Source organism: Leucopleurus acutus (genome assembly GCF_964270905.1).
Source record: "Leucopleurus acutus genome assembly, chromosome: 16".
NCBI lineage: Eukaryota > Metazoa > Chordata > Mammalia > Artiodactyla > Delphinidae > Leucopleurus > Leucopleurus acutus.
The window spans coordinates 74,649,219-74,669,271 of NC_139158.1; the positions used below are offsets into that span (position 1 = coordinate 74,649,219).

The window sequence follows — 20,053 nt, forward strand, 5'->3', positions numbered from 1 at the left end:
AGACAAAACTCTAATTTGAGAAGATACATGCACCCCTATGTTCATAGCAGCACTATTTACAATAGCCAAGACATGGAAACAACCTAAATGTCCATTGGCAGATGAATGGATAAAGAAGAGGTGGTACGTATATACAATGGAATATTACTCAGCCATCAAAAAGAATGAAATAATGCCATTTGCAGCAACATGGATGGACCTAGAGATTATCATACTAAGCGGTCAGTCAGAAGGAGAAAGACAAATACCATATGATATCACTTACAGGTGGAATCTAAAATATGATACAAATCAACATATCTATGAAACAAAAACAGACTCACAGATATAGAGAACAGACTTGTGGTTGCCAAGGGTTGGGGGGTAGGGGAGGGAAGGAGTGGGAGTTTGGGATTAGCAGAGGCAAACTATTATACATAGGATGGATACACAATAAGGTCCCGCTGTAGAGCACAAGGAACTATATTCAGTATCTTGTGATAAACCATAATGGAGATAAGGAGAAGATGGCGGAGTAGAAGGACGTGCTCTCACTCCCTCTTGTGAGGGGACTGGAATCACAACTAACTGCTGAACGATCATCGACAGGAAGACACTGGAACTCACCAAAAAAGATACCCCACATCCAAAGACAAAGGAGAAGCCACAGTGAGATGGTAGGAGGGGCGCAATCACAATACAATCAAATCCCGTAACCGCTGGGTGGGTGACTCACAGATTGGAGAACAATTATACCACAGAAGTCCACCCACTGGAGTGAAGGTTCTGAGCCCCACGTCAGGCTTCCCAACCTGGGGGTCTGGCAACGGGAGGAGGAATTCCTAGAGAATTAGACTTTGAAGGCTAGTGGGATTTGATTGCAGGACTTCAACACGACTGGGGGAAACAGAGACTCCACTCTTGGAGGGCACACACAAAGTAGTGTGTGCATCGGGACCCAGGGGAAGGAGCAGTGACCCCATACGAGACTGAACCAGACCTACCTGCTAGTGTTGGAGGGTCTCCTGCAGAGGCGGGGGGTGGCTGTGTCTCACCGTGAGGACAAGGACACTGGCAGCAGAAGATCTGGGAAGTACTCCCTGGCATGAGCCCTCCCAGAGTCCACCATTAGCCCCACCGAAGAGCCTGGGTAGGCTCCAGTGTTGGGTCGCCTCAGGCCAAAGAACCAACAGGGAGGGGACCCAGCCCCACCCATCAGCAGACAAGCAGATTAAAGTTTTACTGAGCTCTGCCCACCAGGGCAAGTCAGCTCTACCCACCACCAGTCCCTCCCATCAGGAAACTTGCACAAGCCTCTTAGATAGCCTCATCCACCAGAGGGCAGACAGCAGAAGCAAGAACTACAGTCCTGCAGCCTGTGGAACAAAAACCACATTCACAGAAAGACAGACAAGATGAAAAGGCAGAGGGCTATGTACCAGATGAAGGAACAAGATAAAACCCCAGAAAAGCAACTAAATGAAGTGGAGATAGGAAACGTTCCAGAAAAAGAATTCAGAATAATGACAGTGAAAATGATCCAGGACCTCAGAAAAAGAATGGAGGCAAAGGTCAAGAAGATGCAAGAAATGTTTAACAAAGACCTAGAAGAATTAAAAAACAAACAGAGTTGAACAATACAATAACTGAAATGAAAAATATACTAGAAGGAATCAATAGCAGAATAACTGAGGCAGAAGAACGGATAAGTGACCCAGAAGACAGAATGGTGGAATTCACTGCTGTGGAACAGAATAAAGAAAAAAGAAGGAAAAGAAATGAAGACAGCCTAAGAGACCTCTGGGACAACATTAAACGTAACAACATTCGCATTATAGGGGTCCCAGAAGGAGAAGAGAGGGAGAAAGGACGCAAGAAAATATTTGAAGAGATTATAGTCGAAAACTTCCCTAACATGGGAAAGGAAATAGCCACACAAGTCCAGGAAGCACAGAGAGTCCCATACAGGATAAATCCAAGGAGAAACATGCCAAGACACACATTAAGCAAACTAACAAAAATTAAATACAAAGAAAAAATATTAAAAGCAGCAAGGGAAAAACAACAAATAACACACAAGGGAATCCCCATAAGGTTAACAGCTGATCTTTCAGCAGAAACTCTGCAAGCCAGAAGGGAGTGGCAAGACATATTTAAAGTGATGAAGGAGAAAAACCTACAACCAAGATTACTCTACCCAGCAAGGATCTCATTCAGATTTGACGGAGAAATTAAAACCTTTACAGACAAGCAAAAGCTAAGAGAATTCAGCACCACCAAACCAGCTTTACAACAAACGCTAAAGGAACTTCTCTAGGCAGGAAACACAAGAGAAGGAAAAGACCTACAATAACAAACCCAAAACAATTAAGAAAATGGTAATAGGAACATACACATCGATAATTACCTTAAATGTAAATGGATTAAATGCTCCAACCAAAATACACAGATTGGCTGAATGGATACAAAAACAAGACCTGTATATATGCTGTCTACAAGAGACCCACTTCAGACCTAGAGACACATACAGACTGAAAGTGAGGGGATGGAAAAAGATATTCCATGCAAATGGAACTCAAAAGAAAGCTAGAGTAGCAATTCTCATATCAGACAAAATGGACTTTAAAACAAAGACTATTACAAGAGACAAAGAAGGACACTACATAATGATCAAGGGATCAATCCAAGAAGAAGATATAACAATTGTAAATATTTATGCACCCAACATAGGAGCACCTCAATACATAAGGCAAATACTAACAGCCATAAAAGGGGAAATCGACGGTAACACAATCATAGTAGGGAACTTTAACACCCCACTTTCACCAATGGACAGATCATCCAAAATGAAAATAAATAAGGAAACACAAGCTTTAAGTGATACATTAAACAAGATGGACTTGAGTGATATTTATAGGACATTCCATCCAAAACCAACAGAATACACATTTGTCTCAAGCGCTCATGGAACATTCTCCAGGATAGATCATATCTTGGGTCACAAATCAAGCCTTGGTAAATTTAAGAAAATTGAAATCGTATCAAGTATCTTTTCTGACCACAATGCTATGAGACTAGATATCAATTACAGGAAAAAATCTGAAAAAAATACAAACACATGGAGGCTAAACAACACACTACTTAATAACCAAGAAATCACTGAAGAAATCAAAGAGGAAATCAAAAAATACCTAGAAACAAATGACAATGAAAACACGACGACCCAAAACCTACGGGATGCAGCAAAAGCAGTTCTAAGAGGGAAGTTAATAGCAATACAATCCTACTTTAAGAAACAAGAAACATCTCAAATAAACAACCTAACCTTACACCTAAAGCAATTACAGAAAGAAGAACAAAAAACTCCCAAAGTTAGCAGAAGGAAAGAAATCATAAATATCAGATCAGAAATAAATGAAAAAGAAATGAAGGAAACGATAGCAAAGATCAATAAAACTAAAAGCTGGTTCTTGGAGAAGATAAACAAAATTGATACACCATTAGCCAGACTTTCCAAGAAAAAAAGGGAGAAGACTCAAATCAATAGAATTAGAAATGAAAAAGGAGAAGTAACAACTGACACTGCAGAAATACAAAGGATCATGAGAGATTACTACTAGCAACTATATGTCAATAAAATGGACAACCTGGAAGAAATGGACAAATTCTTGGAAATGCACAACCTTCCGAGACTGAACCAGGAAGAAACAGAAAATATGAACAGACCAATCACAAGCACTGAAATTGAAACTGTGATTAAAAATCTCCCAACAAACAAAAGCCCAGGAACAGATGGCTTCACAGGCAAAATCTATCAAACATTTAGAGAAGAGCTAACACCTATCCTTCTCAAACTCTTCCAAAATATAGCAGAAGGAGGAACACTCCCAAACTCATTCTACAAGGCCACCATCACTCTGATACCAAAACCAGACAAAGATGTCACAAAGAAAGAAAACTACAGGCCAATATCACTGAGGAACATAGATGCAAAAATCCTCAACAAAATACTAGCAAACAGAATCCAATAGCACATTAAAAGGATCATACACAATGATCAAGTGGCATTTATCCCAGGAATGCAAGGCTTCTTCAATATACTCAAATCTATCAATGTGATAAACCATATTAACAAATTGAAGGAGAAAAACCATATGATCATCTCAATAGATGCAGAGAAAGCTTTTGACAAAACTCAACACCCATTTATGATAAAAACCCTGCAGAAAGTAGGCACAGAGGGAACTTTCCTCAACATAATAAAGGCTATATATGACAAGCCCACAGCCAACATCATCCTCAATGGTGAAAAACTGAAAGCATTTCCACTAAGATCAGGAAAAGACAAGGGTGCCCACTCTCACCACTCTTATTCCACCTAGTTTTGGAAGTTTTAGCCACAGCTATCAGAGAAGAAAAGGAAATAAAAGGAATCCAAATTGGAAAAGAAGTAAAGCTGTCACTGTTTGCAGATGACATGATACTATACATAGAGAATCCTAAAGATGCTACCAGAAAACTACTAGAGCTAATCAATGAATTTGGTAAAGTGGCAGGATACAAAATTCATGCACAGAAATCTCTGGCATTCCTATATACTAATGATGAAAAATCTGAAAGTGAAATCAAGAAAACACTCCCATTTACCCATGGCAACAAAAAGAATAAAATAACTAGAAATAAACCTACCTAAGGAGACAAAAGACCTGTATGCAGAAAATTATAAGACACTGATGAAAGAAATTAAAGATGATACAAATGGATGGAGAGATATACCATGTTCATGGATTAGAAGAATCAACATTGTGAAAATGACTCTACTACCCAAAGCAATCTATAGATTCAATGCAATCCCTATCAAACTACCACTGGCATTTTTCACAGAACTAGAACAAAAAATTTCACAATTTGTATGGAAACACAAAAGACCCCGAATAGCCAAAGCAATCTTGAGAACGAAAAACGGAGCTGGAGGAATCAGGCTCCCTGACTTCAGACTATACTGCAAAGCTACAGTAATCAAGACAGTATGGTACTGGCACAAAAACAGAAATATAGATCAATGGATCAGGATAGAAAGCCCAGAGATAAACCCACGCACATATGGACACCTTATCTTTGACAAAGGTGGCAGGAATGTACAGTGGAGAAAGGACAGCCTCTTCAATAAGTGGTGCTGGGAAAACAGGACAGCTACATGTAAAAGTATGAGATTAGATCACTTCCTAACACCATACACAAAAATAAACTCAAAATGGATTAAAGACCTAAATGTAAGGCCAGAAACTATCAAACTCTTAGAGGAAAACATAGGCAGAACACTCTATGACATAAATCACAGCAAGATCCTTTCTGGCCCACCTCCTAGAGAATGGAAATAAAAACAAAAATAAACAAATGGGACCTAATGAAACTTCAAAGCTTTTGCACAGCAAAGGAAACCATAAACAAGACCAAAAGACAACCCACAGAATGGGAGAAAATATTTGCAAATGAAGCAACTGACAAACGATTAATCTCCAAAATTTACAAGCAGCTCATGCAGCTCAATAACAAAAAAACAAACAACCCAATCCAAAAATGGGCAGAAGACCTAAATAGACATTTCTGCAAAGAAGATATACAGACTGCCAACAAACACATGAAAGAATGCTCAACATCATTAATCATTACAGAAATGCAAATCAAAACTACAATGAGATATCATCTGACACCAGTCAGAATGGCCATCATCAAAAAATCTAGAAACAATAAATGCTGGAGAGGGTGTGGAGAAAAGGGAACACTCTTGCACTGCTGGTGGGAATGTGAATTGGTTCAGCCACTATGGAGAACAGTATGGAGGTTCCTTAAGCAAGAAGTACCATATGACCCAGCAATCCCACTACTGGGCATATACCCTGAGAAAACCAAAATTCAAAAAGAGCCATGTACCAAAATGTTCACTGCAGCTCTATTTACAATAGCCCGGAGATGGAAACAACCTAAGTGCCCATTATCGGACAAATGGATAAAGAAGATGTGGCACATATATACAATGCCATATTACTCAGCCATAAAAAGAAACGAAATTGAGCTATTTGTAATGAGGTGGATAGACCTAGAGTCTGTCATACAGAGTGAAGTAACTCAGAAAGAAAAAGACAAATACCGTATGCTAACACATATATATGGAATTTAAGGGAAAAAAATGTCATGAAGAACCTAGGGGTAAGACAGGAATAAAGACACAGACCTACTGGAGAACGGACTTGAGGATATGGGGAGGGGGAAGGGTGAGCTGTGACAGGGCGAGAGAGAGGCATGGACATATATACACTAACAAACGTAAGGTAGATAGCTAGTGGGAAGCAGCCGCATGGCACAGGGATATCGGCTCGGTGCTTTGTGACCGCCTGGAGGGGTGGGATAGGGAGGGTGGGAGGGAGGGAGATGCAAGAGGGAAGAGATATGGGAACATATGTATAACTGATTCATTTTGTTATAAAGCAGAAACTAACACACCATTGTAAAGCAATTATACCCCAATAAAGATGTTAAAAAAAAATCTTCCAACAAACAAAAGCCCAGGAACAGATGGCTTCACAGGCAAAATCTATCAAACATTTAGAGAAGAGCTAACACCTATCCTTCTCAAACTCTTCCAAAATATAGCAGAAGGAGGAACACTCCCAAACTCATTCTACAAGGCCACCATCACTCTGATACCAAAACCAGACAAAGATGTCACAAAGAAAGAAAACTACAGGTCAATATCACTGATGAACATAGATGCAAAAATCCTCAACAAAATACTAGCAAACAGAATCCCACAGCACATTAAAAGGATCATACACCATGATCAAGTGGGGTTTATCCCAGGAATGCAAGGCTTCTTCAATATATGGAAATCAATCAATGTGATAAACCATATTAACAAATTGAAGGAGAAAAACCATATGATCATCTCAATAGATGCAGAGAAAGCTTTTGACAAAACTCAACACCCATTTATGATAAAAACCCTCCAGAAAGTATGCATAGAGGGAACTTTCCTCAACATAATAAAGGCCATATATGACAAACCCACAGCCAACATTGTCCTCAATGGTGAAAAACTGAAAGCATTTCCACTAAGATCAGGAAGAAGACAAGGGTGCCCACTCTCACCACTCTTATTCCACCTAGTTTTGGAAGTTTTAGCCACAGCTATCAGAGAAGAAAAAGAAATAAAAGGAATCCAAATCGGAAAAGAAGAAGTAAAGCTGTCACTGTTTGCAGATGACATGATACTATACATAGAGAATCCTACAGATGCTACCAGAAAACTACTAGAGCTAATCAATGAATTTGGTAAAGTAGCAGGATACAAAATTCATGCACAGAATCTCTTGCATTCATATACACTAATGATGAAAAACCTGAAAATGAAATTAAGAAAACACTCCCATTTACCATGGCAACAAAAAGAATAAAATATCTAGGAATAAACCTACCTAAGGAGACAAAAGACCTGTGTGCAGAAAATTATAAGACACTGATGAAAGAAATTAAAGATGATACAAATAGATGGAGAGTTATACCATGTTCTTGGATTGGAAGAATCAACATTGTGAAAATGACTCTACTACCCAAAGCAATCTATAGATTCAATGCAATCCCTATCAAACTACCACTGGCATTTTTCACAGAACTAGAACAAAAAATTTCACAATTTGTATGGAAACACAAAAGACCCCGAATAGCCAAAGCAATCTTGAGAACGAAAAACGGAGCTGGAGGAATCAGGCTCCCTGACTTCAGACTATACTGCAAAGCTACAGTAATCAAGACAGTATGGTACTGGCACAAAAACAGAAATATAGATCAATGGATCAGGATAGAAAGCCCAGAGATAAACCCACGCACATATGGACACCTTATCTTTGACAAAGGTGGCAGGAATGTACAGTGGAGAAAGGACAGCCTCTTCAATAAGTGGTGCTGGGAAAACAGGACAGCTACATGTAAAAGTATGAGATTAGATCACTTCCTAACACCATACACAAAAATAAACTCAAAATGGATTAAAGACCTAAATGTAAGGCCAGAAACTATCAAACTCTTAGAGGAAAACATAGGCAGAACACTCTATGACATAAATCACAGCAAGATCCTTTCTGGCCCACCTCCTAGAGAAATGGAAATAAAAACAAAAATAAACAAATGGGACCTAATGAAACTTCAAAGCTTTTGCACAGCAAAGGAAACCATAAACAAGACCAAAAGACAACCCACAGAATGGGAGAAAATATTTGCAAATGAAGCAACTGACAAACGATTAATCTCCAAAATTTACAAGCAGCTCATGCAGCTCAATAACAAAAAAACAAACAACCCAATCCAAAAATGGGCAGAAGACCTAAATAGACATTTCTGCAAAGAAGATATACAGACTGCCAACAAACACATGAAAGAATGCTCAACATCATTAATCATTACAGAAATGCAAATCAAAACTACAATGAGATATCATCTGACACCAGTCAGAATGGCCATCATCAAAAAATCTAGAAACAATAAATGCTGGAGAGGGTGTGGAGAAAAGGGAACACTCTTGCACTGCTGGTGGGAATGTGAATTGGTTCAGCCACTATGGAGAACAGTATGGAGGTTCCTTAAGCAAGAAGTACCATATGACCCAGCAATCCCACTACTGGGCATATACCCTGAGAAAACCAAAATTCAAAAAGAGCCATGTACCAAAATGTTCACTGCAGCTCTATTTACAATAGCCCGGAGATGGAAACAACCTAAGTGCCCATTATCGGACAAATGGATAAAGAAGATGTGGCACATATATACAATGCCATATTACTCAGCCATAAAAAGAAACGAAATTGAGCTATTTGTAATGAGGTGGATAGACCTAGAGTCTGTCATACAGAGTGAAGTAACTCAGAAAGAAAAAGACAAATACCGTATGCTAACACATATATATGGAATTTAAGGGAAAAAAATGTCATGAAGAACCTAGGGGTAAGACAGGAATAAAGACACAGACCTACTGGAGAACGGACTTGAGGATATGGGGAGGGGGAAGGGTGAGCTGTGACAGGGCGAGAGAGAGGCATGGACATATATACACTAACAAACGTAAGGTAGATAGCTAGTGGGAAGCAGCCGCATGGCACAGGGATATCGGCTCGGTGCTTTGTGACCGCCTGGAGGGGTGGGATAGGGAGGGTGGGAGGGAGGGAGATGCAAGAGGGAAGAGATATGGGAACATATGTATAACTGATTCATTTTGTTATAAAGCAGAAACTAACACACCATTGTAAAGCAATTATACCCCAATAAAGATGTTAAAAAAAAAATCTTCCAACAAACAAAAGCCCAGGAACAGATGGCTTCACAGGCAAAATCTATCAAACATTTAGAGAAGAGCTAACACCTATCCTTCTCAAACTCTTCCAAAATATAGCAGAAGGAGGAACACTCCCAAACACATTCTACAAGGCCACCATCACTCTGATACCAAAACCAGACAAAGATGTCACAAAGAAAGAAAACTACAGGTCAATATCACTGATGAACATAGATGCAAAAATCCTCAACAAAATACTAGCAAACAGAATCCCACAGCACATTAAAAGGATCATACACCATGATCAAGTGGGGTTTATCCCAGGAATGCAAGGCTTCTTCAATATATGGAAATCAATCAATGTGATAAACCATATTAACAAATTGAAGGAGAAAAACCATATGATCATCTCAATAGATGCAGAGAAAGCTTTTGACAAAACTCAACACCCATTTATGATAAAAACCCTCCAGAAAGTATGCATAGAGGGAACTTTCCTCAACATAATAAAGGCCATATATGACAAACCCACAGCCAACATTGTCCTCAATGGTGAAAAACTGAAAGCATTTCCACTAAGATCAGGAAGAAGACAAGGGTGCCCACTCTCACCACTCTTATTCCACCTAGTTTTGGAAGTTTTAGCCACAGCTATCAGAGAAGAAAAAGAAATAAAAGGAATCCAAATCGGAAAAGAAGAAGTAAAGCTGTCACTGTTTGCAGATGACATGATACTATACATAGAGAACCCTAAAGATGCTACCAGAAAACTACTAGAGCTAATCAATGAATTTGGTAAAGTAGCAGGATACAAAATTCATGCACAGAAATCTCTGGCATTCCTATATACTAATGATGAAAAATCTGAAAGTGAAATCAAGAAAACACTCCCATTTACCATTGCAACAAAAAGAATAAAATATCTAGGAATAAACCTACCTAAGGAGACAAAAGATCTGTATGCAGAAAATTATAAGACACTGATGAAAGAAATTAAAGATGATACAAATAGATGGAGAGATATACCATGTTCTTGGATTGGAAGAATCAACATTGTGAAAATGACTCTACTACCGAAAGCAATCTATAGATTCAATGCAATCCCTATCAAACTACCACTGGCATTTTTCACAGAACTAGAACAAAAAATTTCGCAATTTGTATGGAAACACAAAAGACCCCGAATAGCCAAAGCAATCTTGAGAACGAAAGAAGGAACTGGAGGAATCAGGCTCCCAGACTTCAGACTATACTACAAAGCTACAGTTATCAAGACGGTATGGTACTGGCACAAAAACAGAAAGATAGATCAATGGAACAGGATAGAAAGCCCAGAGATAAACCCACGCACATATGGTCACCTTATCTTTGACAAAGGAGGCAGAAATGTACAGTGGAGAAAGGACAGCCTATTCAATAAGTGGTGCTGGGAAAACTGGACAGCTACATGTAAAAGTATGAGATTAGATCACTCCTTAACACCGTACACAAAAATAAGCTCAAAATGGATTAAAGACCTAAATGTAAGGCCAGAAACTATCAAACTCTTAGAGGAAAACATAGGCAGAACACTCTAGGACATAAATCACAGCAAGGTCCTTTTTGACCCACCTCCTAGAGAAATGGAAATAAAAACAAGAGTAAACAAATGGGACCTAATGAAACTTAAAAGCTTTTGCGCAGCAAAGGAAACCATAAAGAAGACCAAAAGACAACCCTCAGAATGGGAGAAAATATTTGCAAATGAAGCAACTGACAAAGGATTGATCTCCAAAATTTATAAGCAGCTCATGCAGCTTAATAACAAAAAAACAAACAACCCAATCCAAAAATGGGCAGAAGACCTAAATAGACATTTCTCCAAAGAAGATATACAGAGTGCCAACAAACACATGAAAGAATGCTCAACATCACTAATCATGAGAGAAATGCAAATCAAAACTACAATGAGATATCATCTCACACCAGTCAGAATGGCCATCATCAAAAAATCTAGAAACAATAAATGCTGGAGAGGGTGTGGAGAAAAGGGAACCCTCTTACACTGTTGGTGGGAATGTAAATTGATACAGCCACTGTGGAGAACAGTATGGAGGTTCCTTAAAAAGCTACAAATAGAACTACCATATGACCCAGCAATCCCACTACTGGGCATATACCCTGAGAAAACCATAATTCAAAAAGAGTCATGTACCAAAATGTTCATTGCAGCTCTATTTACAATAGCCCAGAGATGGAAACAACCTAAGTGTCCATCATCGGATGAATGGATAAAGAAGATGTGGCACATATATACAATGGAATATTACTCAGCCATAAAAAGAGACGAAATTGAGCTATTTGTAATGAGGTGGATAGACCTAGAGTCTGTCATACAGAGTGAAGTCAGAAAGAGAGAGACAAATACCGTACGCTAACACATATATATGGAATTAAAAAAAAAAATGTCATGAAAAACCTAGGGGTGAAACAGGAATAAAGACACAGACTTACTAGAGAATGGACTTGAGGCTATGGGGAGGGGGAAGGGTAAACGGTGACAAAGCGATAAAGAGGCATGGACATATATACACTACCAAACGTAAGGTAGATAGCTAGTGGAAAGCAGCCGCATAGCACAGGGAGATCAGCTCGGTGCTTTGTGACCGCCTGGAGGGGTGCGATGGGGAGGGTGGGAGGGAGCGAGACGCAGGCGGGGGGAGATATGGGAATATATGTATATATATGACTGATTCATTTTGTTGTGAAGCTGAAACTAACATACCATTGTAAAGCAATTATACTCCAATAAAAAGGTTAAAAAAAAAAAACCATATGATCATCTCAATAGATGCAGAGAAAGCTTTTGACAAAACTCAACACCCATTTATGATAAAAACCCTCCAGAAAGTATGCATAGAGGGAACTTTCCTCAACATAATAAAGACCATATATGACAAACCCACAGCCAACATCATCCTCAATGGTGAAAAACTGAAAGCATTTCCACTAAGATCAGGAAGAAGACAAGGGTGCCCACTCTCACCACTCTTATTCCACCTAGTTTTGGAAGTTTTAGCCACAGCTATCAGAGAAGAAAAAGAAATAAAAGGAATCCAAATCGGAAAAGAAGAAGTAAAGCTGTCACTGTTTGCAGATGACATGATACTATACATAGAGAATCCTACAGATGCTACCAGAAAACTACTAGAGCTAATCAATGAATTTGGTAAAGTAGCAGGATACAAAATTCATGCACAGAAATCTCTGGCATTCATATACACTAATGATGAAAAACCTGAAAGTGAAATTAAGAAAACACTCCCATTTACCATGGCAACAAAAAGAATAAAATATCTAGGAATAAACCTACCTAAGGAGACAAAAGACCTGTGTGCAGAAAATTATAAGACACTGATGAAAGAAATTAAAGATGATACAAATGGATGGAGAGTTATACCATGTTCTTGGATTGGAAGAATCAACATTGTGAAAATGACTCTACTACCCAAAGCAATCTATAGATTCAATGCAATCCCTATCAAACTACCACTGGCATTTTTCACAGAACTAGAACAAAAAATTTCACAATTTGTATGGAAACACAAAAGACCCCGAATAGCCAAAGCAATCTTGAGAACGAAAAACGGAGCTGGAGGAATCAGGCTCCCTGACTTCAGACTATACTGCAAAGCTACAGTAATCAAGACAGTATGGTACTGGCACAAAAACAGAAATATAGATCAATGGATCAGGATAGAAAGCCCAGAGATAAACCCACGCACATATGGTCACCTTATCTTTGATAAAGGAGGCAAGAATATACAGTGGAAAAAAGACAGCCTTTTCAATAAGTGGTGCTGGGAAAACTGGACAGCTACATGTAAAAGAATTAAATTAGAACACTTCCTAACACCATACACAAAAATAAACTCAAAATGGATTAAAGACCTAAACGTAAGGCCAGACACTACCAAACTCTTAGAGGAAAACATAGGCAGAACACTCTATGACATAAATCACAGCAAGATCCTTTTTGACCCACCTCCTAGAGAAATGGAAATAAAAACAAAAATAAACAAATGGGACCTAATGAAACTTCAAAGCTTTTGCACAGCAAAGGAAACCATAAACAAGACCAAAAGACAACGCACAGAATGGGAGAAAATATTTGCAAATGAAGCAACTGACAAACGATTAATCTCCAAAATTTACAAGCAGCTCATGCAGCTCAATATCAAAAAAATAAACAACCCAATTCAAAAATGGGCAGAAGACCTAAATAGACATTTCTGCAAAGAAGATATACAGACTGCCAACAAACACATGAAAGAATGCTCAACATCATTAATCATTAGAGAAATGCAAATCAAAACTACAATGAGATATCATCTGACACCAGTCAGAATGGCCATCATCAAAAAATATAGAAACAGTAAATGGAGAGGGTGTGGAGAAAAGGGAACCTTCTTGCACTGTTGTGGGAATATAAATTGATACAGCCACTATGGAGAACTGTATGGAGGTTCCTTAAAAAACTAAAAACAGAACTACCATATGACCCTGGAATCCCACTACTGGGCATATACCCTGAGAAAACCATAATTCAAAAAGAGCCATGTACCAAAATATTCACTTCAGCTCTATTTACAATAGCCAGGACATGAAAGCAACCTAAATGCCCATCGACAGATGAATGGATAAAGATGTGGTATATATATACAATGGAATATTACTCAGCCATAAAAAGGAACCAAATTGGGTCATTTGTAGAAATGTGGATGGATCTAGAGACTGTCATACAGAGTGAAGTAAGTCAGAAAGAGGAAAATAAATATATATTACCGCATATATGTGGAACCTATAAACATGGTACAGATGAATCGGTTTGCAGGGCAGAAATTGAGACACAGATGTAGAGAACAAATGTATGGACACCAAGGGGGGAAAGTGGTGGGGGTGGTGGTGGTGGGATGAATTGGGAGATTGGGATTGACATGTATACACTAATATGTATAAAATGGATAACTAATAAGAACCTACTGTATAAAAAAAATAAATAAAATAAAATTCACAAAAAAACCCATAATGGAAAATAATGTGAAAAATATATATGTATAACTGAGTCACTTTGCTGTACAGAAGAAATTAACACAACATTGTTAATCAGCTATACTTCAATTAAAAAAAAAAAAAAGGTAAGGTTTCGTCCTGAAGGATGGGACAAAGGAAGGGGAGAAAATCCACACGAGACCCTTAGAACAAGGCCCGGGAAGACCATCAATCAACAGATATTTAATTGTTACCTCAGAGGAATGTGACACTAAGCTGATCCTTCAAAGAGCTGTTCTCATCACCGTTAGACTGATGCCCCATTTCTGTGACAAGTATTTTGTAATGCTCCTTTATTTTCCTGCAGGGAAACTTATAGGTAACGAAAGCTACGTATGCACATCATTTCCAAAAAATCAATATAATGCTCTAACTGCAATCTAAAAGAAAAAAAAAGGAAGGCAATTTATAATAACAAAAAATTTCAGCGTGAACTTTCAAACACATCCATCAAGGAGACAGGATGGAGCAGTCGGATGCGTGCGCTTAGATTCACGGGGAGTGTGACAGCTACAAACACAGGGTGGGCGTGGCTGTATGTCGGATGCTTCAGGTGGCCCTGCCATCAGTGAGGAGATTGTCAGCAACAGGGAATAACTCTGGGAAAAGTTCTGCATCAAGTACAATAGACCCTCCATCTACTTATCCTTATGTTCCTGGAAAATTCAGAGTGTATTAAAAGAGTGCAAAAACCCCTTCAGTTTTTATATATAAAATGGACTTATGGTCAAGGCTCAGAAAACAATAAACATCAAATAATCCACTCATATAACGATCTGGCAGAAGACTCAGAAGCCATGTGGAATGCAAGACAATTTGGGGGCTGTGTGGGGCTTTCCTGTGCAGAGCAGGGCACAAACGTCCCCGGTCCCTGCCCCCCAGTAGCACCCCTCAACTTTTATAACCACTGGAAATGCCTTCATAGATGTTAAGCCTTAGGGGGAGGTGTGCTCTCTTAACAGGTTAGAAACGAGTTTGCAAACATGGTGGCCTGTGGGCCAAATCCATCCCACAATTATGTTTGCTTTGGACCTGCCTGGTGCTTTCATTGATTTTTTTTAGAAAGTAGAGCAAATAATCTGCATTAAAAATCTGGGCAATTTCAATCAAAATCTGGATATCACACTTCCGACAAAATCAGAAGATCTGGGAACTTTGGGCCCGTTCGTCGTCTAATGGGCACACCTGGTGGGCTGTACAATGCTGCCCCCTTCCCCGCCCCGGTCCCCTGATGCCTTAGAGTTTGTCTTTCCCGGGTAGAAAGGGTTCACGCAGACACGGCAGCGAGCAGACCTCTCCTTGGTGCTGGGAGGGCTGACGCCTGCGGTGCCCAGCTCCCCTCCTCTGCTGAAAGCCCTCTCTCCTTCTACTCTGACCCCTGCCACAAAACCACAGATGCATTGTGAAAGGGCTGGACGTGTGCGCTGGAAGCGACCTGCTGCCCAAAGCATGGGATTTGCCGGGTGCTCAGAGATCAAGAACCTGTCTACGGACAGGTGGGGCCCATAGGCCCCAGGATGGAGGGCTCCTTTGTGGCTGCCCCTGGTCCTGACCCTGACCCATGACACAGCCATAGGATGGCCTGGGAAGCCTTAGAGAGGCAGGTACAGGAACTGGATCCCCTGGCTCGGGACCCGAGGGGGCACTATGGGAATAGGAGGGGGCACGGCTACTTCAAAGGCTTGTGCGAGGATTCGGTAGCATGACTTATGTGAAGCACCTGCCACAAGGTCCGGGCATGGTAAACGCTGCATAATAACAACCAGCATTTTGTTTTGTTTTTAGTATTGTTGTTGCAATGATCATATTCCCAAAGGTTTGTGCCCCTTTCCAAAAAGATTTTGCTTGAATCACACTATTCCAAGGCCGTCCAAATAAACAGAACACTTTGCAGTGATGGAAACACTCTATATCTGCACCATCCCACCTGGCACCTACGTGTGCCTACGGGGGCACTTGAAACATGGCTAGTGCGACTGAGAAATGGAATTTAAAGTCTGATTTATTTTTAATTAATTGAAAGTTAAGTAGCTCCCGGTGGCTAGTGGCTACCATATTGGGCTCTAGTCTAAACCCTTCTAGGATGTTCAGGGGAATCGCAGTTTGTGCTGGGGAAGGGCCTGCAAAAGGTCACACTTACCCTGAAAACTCCCTCATAGACTCTTGAGGCTCTAGGTGGACAGGGTTATGTATTCACCCACCACAGTCGTCCTTCCTCTCACTTCTATTTTGACTTCTTCTTTTTTTTTTTTCTTACATCTTTATTGGAGTACAATTGCTTTACAATGGTGTGCTAGTTTCTGCTTTATAACAAAGTGAATCAGTTATACATATACATATGTTCCCATATCTCTTCCCTCTTGCGTCTCCCTCCCTCCCACCCTCCCTATCCCACCCCTCTAGATGGTCACAAAGCACCGAGCTGATCTCCCTGTGCTATGCGACTTCTAAGGTCATTTGAATGACCTCCGTGAGCAAAAGCAAAGCATGGAGCTGACCGGCTGGGCGGCCACACTGCCCCGCACTTAGGCCCACAGCCCCGGTGGCGACGGGGAGACACCTGGTTTCTGAGCACCCCTGCAGCCTAAATGGAGGATTAAATAAAGTGGTGTGTGGGAAAGAACCCAGCTGGTGTGGGCTGGATCCTGGCCCCCAAAATATATGTTCGAGTTCTAACCCCGAGTACTTGTGAAGGTGACTTTATTTGGAAATAGGGTCTTTGTAGATGTAATCAAGTTAAGATGAGGTCATACTGGATTAGGGTGGGCTCTCATCTGGTGACTGGTGTCCTTAGAGAAGAGGGAAATTTGGAGACAGACACGCAGAGAGGAGAAGGCCATGTGAAGAGAGGACACACAGGGAGGTGGCCGTGTGAACACGGTGGCAGAGATGGGAGTGATGCAGGTACAGGCCAAGGAACGCCAGCGCTTGCGGGTGCCCACTGGAAGCTGGGAGAGGCAAGGAAGGATTCTCCCAGGGAGCCTTGGGAAAGGGCACGGCCCTGCTGACACTCGCTCTTGGGCTCCTGCCCTTCAGAACGGAGAGGATACATTTCTCTTATTTTAAGCCACCCAGTTTGTGGCACTTTTGTTACAGCAGCCATAGGAAAGGAATATACCAGCTAATGGGCTGGGACAGAGGGTGCTCGAAAGTGTATAAACCTTGTCCCATTAGCCTCACACCCAGTTTTTGAAAAGTCGAGGAGAAGCATGACCACCTGTTTCCTCTTTCCTCTTGTGGCCCCCGGGTGGCTCTCCTCCCAAGATCATGGGCACTGGTCCCATGACCCTGAGGATAAAATCACAGCAAAGAGGCATCGGGCAATTTACACATAGACGGTGCGACTCCACTGCACTGATGGGGAAACTGAGGCCCAGAGGGGCAGGTCTCTGCTCAGGATAACAGAGAAGTTAGACGCAGAGCCTAATTCTCTGGGCTCCTGCACCAATGTTTTACTTGTTTTGAAGCTTGAAGGTCTTGGAGGAAGGGAGTGACTATTACACTGGAGTTTAAAGAAATGTAGCTTGAATGTGTATGTGGAAGGGACAAATGTGTACCCCCTAAGGATGCCCTGGGCCCTGGAAGGGGCTGCTACACCACCACCAAGCCTGACTTTCATGGTGGGGAAGGCGGGGTCGTGGTGTCAGGAGAGGAAAAGCCCCCTACTTCCTGGGGCAAATGCAGACGCTCTAGTGCCCCACCACAGGCTGGAGAGGGGGTGGGGTGGGCAGGGCGGTGGAGGGGGGCAGCTGGACGGAGGGAAGAAGGGAGCTGTGTGTACACTCAGGGGAGAGGAAGAGGGTGGGGAGCAAAACCAGGAGAAAGGCCAAGCAGAGAGAAGGCTGCCATTGTACACGCGGGACAGCTGCACGGGGGCCCGGAGGCATCGTCCCAGGAAGAGTCTAAGTCCTTTCTCCTCCGTGCAGGCAGAAGGGCCAAGGAGAAAGAGGAGGAGAGGCTGAGGCGGCGGGACTGGGGGCGGGGAGGAGAGAAACGGGAGAGGAGAAAGGAGCACAGGCGAGATGGGGGAGGGTCGGGGGCGCTGCCAGTTCTGGACAGAATACAGATACATCCGCTCATCCTGCAACCATTCAATGAGCAGCTACTACGGGGCAGGCCCCCTTCCAGCGCAGGGATACTGGGAGGACAGACCACGTATCTCTGCTTCCATGGAGCTGACATGTTAGACGGGAGACAACCAACAAGACACGTGGCAAAGTGTATCATCAGCGGTGAAAGGGCCAGGGAGGCGGATGAAGCAGGAACCAGGGCAGGGAGAAGCAGAGCGGGCAGGAGATGTAACTTAACACGGGAAGTTGGACAGACAACATTCAAATATACGTTATGTGGCAACAAGGGCTCTGACTTAAAAAAGCAGGGTGAGGGGAAAAAGGGGGAAGGGAAGCCTCCTTCGGATGGATAGTCAAGGAGGGCTTCCCTGAGGAGGTGGTATTTGAACAAAGGTCTGAGGAATGGATGGTTTGAGGAACAGGAAGGAGGGGAGTGACTAAGGTGGAGGACAAGAGGTGAGGTGGTCAAGAGGGGAGGGACAGGGGGGCAGATCATGAGGACCCTGAGGTGACTGTGGGAGCCTCTACCCTGAGTGAGGGGGGAGTCTTAGGAGGGCTGTGGGCAGAGGAGAAACGGGATCTGACGTAGGTTGACAGCATCCTTCTGGCTGCTGTGGTGAGAACAGACCCTAGTGGGGTGAGGGCGGAGGTAGGGAGGCCCGAGACGAGGAAGCTGGGGCAGCCCAGCCGAGAGATGATGGAGGTTTAGATAAGCATGGTGGCACCAGAGAGGGTTCTGGTGTATTTTGAAGGGAGAGTTGATGGGGTTTGCTGATGGATTGAATGTAGAGTGTGAAAGGGAGAAAACAAACAAACAAACAAACAAGAATAACACTAAGGTTTCGGTCTGAGCAGCTGGGACACTGGAGCTGCCAAGGGGGAGACTGTGAGAGGTGCCTGGGAGGGGGAGGGACAGGGTCAGGAAGTCAGTTTGGACATGCCAGGTTCGAAATGCCAGGGAGACATCCAAAGGCAGATGTTGAGGCAGCTGGAGGCTGGTGTGTGGGTTTCAGGGCAAGAGGCTAAGAGCAGATCAAAACCGAGTGGTGGAAAGAGGGAGGGGTGAGGATTACTTCATAGACGAACACCAGCTCTAACGCCTTTGTGGTCTTAAAACTGCTTTGGGGAAAAAATAAATCACACACAAGTGCGCAAACACACACACACGCGCGCACCCCTTTACACGCCAGCAGCAAATCTTTGTCAGGGATGCCCAAATGCCAAGCAGATTCCTCTCCATCCTCCTACATCAGGGGGATGCCCCAGCCTCCACCAACGCCCCAGGCATCCTGCCACAGGAGGTGTCATGGCACAGAGGTCCCCCCCTCCAAGTAAGGGTGGCTGCCCAACGTTGACAGCCAAGTAGTCTAGGTCCTCAGCTGACCTCCCCTCCCCAGCTTTGTATGAGGAGAAGAGTGAAAATAATTGGGGTGCTCAGGGCCTGGTTTCAAAACAGCTGTGACTGGGAGCCCTGGCACACCTGGGGCCTGTAATGAGGGGCTTCCTCCCCTCCTCCCACGGTGCATGCTAGAACACGATGAGGGAAAGGCAGGAGGCTCACCCCCAGTGCTCACATCTTTACAAAAGT

General features: G+C 42.2%; 1 protein-coding gene across 3 annotated transcripts in view; it reads right to left on the reverse strand.

Moving 5' to 3' along the window:
- Positions 1–20,053, reverse strand: part of SULF2 (sulfatase 2) — a gene marked incomplete at both ends in the record, with an annotated part of 112,669 nt that overhangs the window by 66,605 nt on the left and 26,011 nt on the right. The window lies entirely within an intron of this gene.